A 6,046-nucleotide genomic window follows, 5' to 3' on the forward strand; every position below is an offset into this window, starting at 1 on the left:
CCTTCATAGTACACATGCTAATTTTAAATTTAGTGCTCCAAAAACAATGGGAAAAGGGGCCATGCTTTGGAAAAACAGGAGAGGTGGCAGAAGGGAGAGGTGACACCAGCACAGGGCTGGTTTCCCCAGGCTATCCCTGTGTTGTGAGCAGCCTTGCGTCACAGGACAGAGTGGCTCCAGACCAGGAATGTGCCTTGAAGAGTTAGAACAGACTGGGATTATGTACATAAAAATCTCCTTGACCCTGATCCCTGTGTTAGGCCTGAAGGGAGAGGATAGAGCGTTAATTAGGTAGGAGACCTTGAAGGTAGGCTCTACATTAGTGAGGAAGCCTCTCTTGCCAAAGGCATTCTTATCCCACCAGAAAGCTGCTCGTGTGCTTGCAGCTGAGCTGTTGTGAGGAGAAACTCCTGGGAAACACGGAGTCCTCAGAGAAGGAAATCATGGGCATAATTTTTCCTGTAACTACCTAGAATCTGCCCAAGCTTGCCCAGAAATTAAGAAATGAGAGCCTATGGCCATTAAGCCTAATTCGTTCCTCCTCATCCTGATTTTCTATGGATTTTAACTGAAGGGTAACTGTTTTAACTGAGCACTGTGAAGCAGATGGCATGGTAGAAATAATTGTGTTGCACAAAGAGCATACAATTGAGAAATTAATTTATTTTACAAGCAAATAAACTTGATATTCATAAAATCCAAGAAAAGAAAAGTAACTGTAATAATGGGTTACAGTTCATTCCCCATGCCCACACATTTAGATATTAACATACCAAGGGAATGTGTTTCATCTGTAATAACAACAAGCCTTCCAGATTTAAGTTTGTGAAGTTATTTGTCTAAAGTCAAACTGTGAATTGTGTGTCTGATAATTGTCCATCAGGGAGGGAAAAGGATGTTCTAGAAGACCAAATGGAAATGCAGCATAAAATTAATTGTATCATATTCATATACTTGTGTCTGTTTGAAGAGGTGGGTTTCTGAAGAGTATAACTTAAGAGCAGCACTGAACTTCTGTCATGAAGCTGATAGAAACCAGTGTCAGAAGAACAATACCTGACATTACAAATCACAGCATATCAAAAACTCAAGGAGAAAGGTATCATTTTTTGGTTTTATACCATTAAGTGTGAGCTGCCCACATACATTTCTGGAATGGTATTTTTGGATCTCAAAGCCTATTTTTTCCCTGGTCAGCCTGGGTGTAGGACTGCTCACATGGCTGTGTTGCTTGCAGGACAGCCTGGACATGGTGCGATGTCTGCCACATATGTATGAGCAGGCATGTATGTGAGATCTTGTATCTCAGTAGATCCATCTGGCAAAGGTGAAGGCTGCAAGATGATATTGTTGCTTGAAGTATGTGTTTGGGTAGGAAAAATGCAGGTGGGTGTGAGACACCTCAACTGATAACAGATGATGCTGGCCCAAGAGTGGCTGTGAATAAATGTATTGTGAAAGCTGGGGAAAGATTCCTGAGCATCCTACAACACTTCTGTGGAAGAGCTGAGGACACAAACAGAGCTATAATTTAAATACAGACCTGATGTGACTTCTAAAATGTATTGCAAAACGCTTCTTTTCAGAGCCGATACCTGGCCTCAGAGACCTAAATTACATCCCATGAGAAAATAAAACTACTGGGATAGAGGACAGTTGAGTAACAGCATAATTAAAAGGATACACTGAAAACAAAATAGTTTTATCTCAAGATAGGGGGACACAATCACAAACAAACAAACTACCAACAGATAAGAGTTCCTTCTCCTCGCTTGGAAGCTGCCACTATGAAAATGGCTTTGATTCAGTGGGGTTTCCACACATTTTATAGATGAGCAGAGACTGGTCTTTGAGCTAAGACTTGGCAGGACTTGATCTTAAATAAATGATCTCAGAGTGTGTAGGTGTCAAAATGTTAAAAATGTATTGTTCAAGTTTTTGCCCAGTCTCTGCTCCATGCTGCTGCCCACCTTTGTGGGCAGCTTGCAGACCTGCAGATCCCACTTCTGGAGGAAACACAAAGCTGGTTCTCTATCAGCTTGGCTGCCTTTACAGAAACTTGCTTTTCCCCCAGATTTCAAAACTATCATGAGCATTTGTACGTATTTGTTGAAATAACACACTGACAACATGTTTCTTTTGAAAAGAGGAGAGTCAGATATCCAGAAAATATGCCCATTACCATTAGGAAAGTTCTAAACTGCCAGCCACATCTGAAATGTGTGACTCGTACCCACTTGTTCTTCAGGAATGTTCCTAGACATGTATTACCAAGCTTCTGTCACTTATCAAGTGGTGGGATTAGCTCATTACTATATTGAATGTCATTGTTTTATTCTGCCCATACAGAAATGTATTTATTTCCATTTACCCCCCTTTGTTTTACATGCCATTTGCACAGGACTGTTTATTCTGTGATGCACAAGTCAGTCCTTGCATTTTAGGTCTCATTTATCTTCCTTCATGTGCAGTCCTAATCCTCTATATCCAAACTTAGGTCACATTTTAATGCTTTTGCACATTACCTTGACTGGGGAGCACCTTATTCTCCTGCTGCTCACATACTGATGGGGATAGTGGTGGTGGTACAGTTGCCTATGATTAGGTATATTTAATTCTCTTCTTCCCAATGAGCAAGTTGGAATCTGGTCTAAGAGATATCACTGTTTGCAAAACTTTACTCACTGCTGCCTGTAGCACTGAAAACTCCAGACAAGGCAATTTTTCTCTCCACTGATGAGAATTAAAACAGTTAAAGCCACACACAGATGTCAATTTTAATAAATGTCCATATTTGAAACCAGGATTGATTCAGCTGCTCTGCGTCAGCACAGCACGACTTCTCACAAGTTGTAGCTAAAAAGGGTTAGGAGAGGTGTTGGGAACTGTCAGCTTTGTTAAGTACCTTGTTGGTGCCCTCTTAACCACCAGCTGTTAACTACTGATAGTGAGAGAAGTGGCCACTTCCAAAGTGGCTGAGCTGACCCAAGATGACATTTCCAAGTGTGCGGTAGGCTACCTTGCTGCTCTAGTCACAACAGGCAGAGACTGCTCATGTCATTTGGCACGTCATGGCAAGTATCTGAGGCTTTGCCTCTTCCAGGAGGCCTCATGTTGTCACTGCAAAACCAACCCAAAAGGCAAGAAGGGAGGAAGACCAAAATACATGCTCTCTTAACGAGTCTGGATGCTTTGATTTCAGAAAAATGCTACCATGTCTGACTTTTAAGATGCACGCAACAGTGCAACATGGCAGAGCACACCCAAGCCAGTAAACAAATAAAGATATTTGATTAAAACTGATGAAATATATGTTTCTGCCTGATTTTTAAAGTCCCAGCATGTGACAGCTTTGGACAGTTTAGTGTGTTAAGCTGAGCAATGCTGGTTGTGTATTGCTATGTAAGATCAAGAGATAGTTTGAAGCTTCTTTCATAGACTGCACACTCAGAGCGGAGGAAAGGAAGGAGCTCTCAGAAGATGTTAAGATGCACCAAGCAAACACTTCCCACGGCACCTGGAAGGGACACTCACCAAAGGTGCATAACTTGATCATGGCAGCAGATGCAAGCCACAACCTGTCATAATGGTAGTGTTGTGACAGCATTGGTTTTACTGCTTTGGGATTCAAGGGGAGGAGGTAGCCAGCACTAGGGCCTTCTCAGTGTTGTGAGTCACGCTCTATACCCATAAAAGTGATTTGTCAGCTACCTGGCCCACTGTCCTGTCTTTGATAGTGACTAATAGTGGATGCCTAAGGGAGAGCACAGGAACAGGCTAAGCATGTAATTATACCTCACCATAATGTTTTCCCAGCTGCAGTGCTCTGTCCCTCTGAGGCTCCTGGATCCAGAAATGATCTTTCTGTTGCCCAGGATGTTGTTTTTTTTTTTCCACTCAATTGCCTCTTAACCTAGAAAACTGCTCAATAGCCAGTGTCCTATGGTAAGGGATCCCTCATCTGACTCCACTGGGTAACTCCTGTGTTTTAAACCTCTCTTCTACAGCTTCCTTTGTTTTCCTCCCCTTCTCCATTCTGATGCTGGTAGAGAGCCTGAACACTACAACCTCATTCACCTTTTTATAGCCAGTCACAGTTTGGCACACTTTGCCTCATGCTAGCCTTTGGTTAACACTTTTATGGCTCAAGAGGTCCAGCATATTGAACCATTCCTTGCAGAAAAGCCTTTTCCTACCTTTAGGGGCCCTCTCAGTTAGGTCAGGAAAGCTTATTAAACAGTGTCTGTTACTCAGCTCTATAAATCGTGATGACCATCCAGATGATCATGATGAGCACTGCATCACCTTGCTAATACCCCATTATCAACCTGACAGAAAAAGGTCATGCAAAGCCTGGGATGCAGGAAGACCAGACCAGTGCTTGAGACCTGGCTCTGATGCCCTCAGTCTCACCAGGCTCTCACAGGCTCTGGAATGAGAACGCATGAGCTCATGGCAGCGATGGTATCTCCAGAGCGTGGATCCACACACCTTCATCCTCATTCCCACCCCCTCAGCCAAAAGCACGTCACAGGGCATTCCCTGGCAGCTGACAGGATGTGCACCTCCTGCCACCACTCGCTGTTCCTCAGGCTGCAAGCATTAACTGCCTGTAACTGCTTTGCTGGCAGGCTGGCAGCACTGGAGTAAGTGCTTCATTGTCACAAGTGCTTGGTATGGGCACTGCCAGTTCATCTGCTCCCATGGAAAACCAGCACTGGCTGTATGGTGCCTGTCAAGCAGGGGGATGTGTCCAGTAACCTTTGGAAGACACATCTGGTCTTGGTGTAACACATCCCTTCAGACAGTGCTGGAGATGTGGGCAGCGTGACTCCATGCATTCCTTATTTCCACAGCACTGCCCTTGGCAGCTTTTCCACTTCCAACCTCTTGTCCAATATGCAGATGCTATCTCCCATCTATAGCAATCTGGGCTGTGATTTTCTGCTCCCCTCAGCATCTCTTGTGTGGGGACTGCTGAATGCAAGTGTTCACTTACTGGGATTTAGGGTCCCTGCCATCCTCTGGGAAATATTAAATGTCTGGGGAGCTAGTTATGAGGACACATCAGTTTACCTATTTCTTCAGTGGTAGGGAGGATCCTGAGAGATGGGGGGTTGCAGGATATCAAACAGTGGTTCTTAAAATGCAAAGTCAAAACTGGGCCATTGATCCACTCCCTCCCCTTCCAAAAAGGTTGTGCCAGGATCTGTCAAAGCTCAGAGTGAATCTGGGTCTGCAGCTCCTCTTTAAATGCAATTTTGCCCAACAGGTTTTCGATCTGAGTGCAGACGCAGGCTCGAGTGACAGGTAACCTCTGCTCACTGTGCCCCTGCTCCAGCAGATAGCCCTGCTATGGTTTGCAGGAAGGGCTGCTTTGGGTGCATCTGAACCCACAGCCTCTTCATTCTCAGCAGGATTCAGGTTTGGTGGTGTCGGGTTTTAATCAACAGAATGACTTCTCTTGAAACCACAGATTTTTCTATCATGAATATGTAGGAAAATATTATTCAGCTGATGTAACACAAGACTCAGGTTGCATTAGGAGATGGGATGTGATAGAACACGACGGTAATGAGTCACCTCATATCATGTTTTATTGTGATGTGTCAGCTGAGAAAGCTAGAGACCTATAGGTGTTCCTACCAGCCCAGTTATGAAACAATTGCTGCTTCATGCAGAGATTACTAAGTTTTTCCTAGGCTAGTTAGCAGATAGGTTTGGGTCTGTGGTTTAGCAGTGTTTTAAGTTGCAAGCAATGAGCTTCCTTCGGAATCTATTTTCCACCCAGGAAAGTCATCAGTCTCTTGTTAGCAAGGGTTAACCTTGCTCAAAACCTCCAGTCATCAAGACATTGTCTTGGCAGAGAAGAAAGGTTATGAGATTGCCTTTGTTTAAGACTATTTTCTGCTGACATTAACTAGGAGAGGGTGATGATGCCATCGCGTGTTGCTGTTGTAGAACTGAGACTATGAAGGCATGATCTGGAAAGTCAGGAAGTTAGAAACTGGCTCTATGCTTCTCAGTTTAATCCAGAGAGTGGCAG

This window comes from Melopsittacus undulatus, chromosome 1, assembly GCF_012275295.1.
Source record: "Melopsittacus undulatus isolate bMelUnd1 chromosome 1, bMelUnd1.mat.Z, whole genome shotgun sequence".
In the NCBI taxonomy this organism is placed as follows: Eukaryota; Metazoa; Chordata; class Aves; order Psittaciformes; family Psittaculidae; genus Melopsittacus; species Melopsittacus undulatus.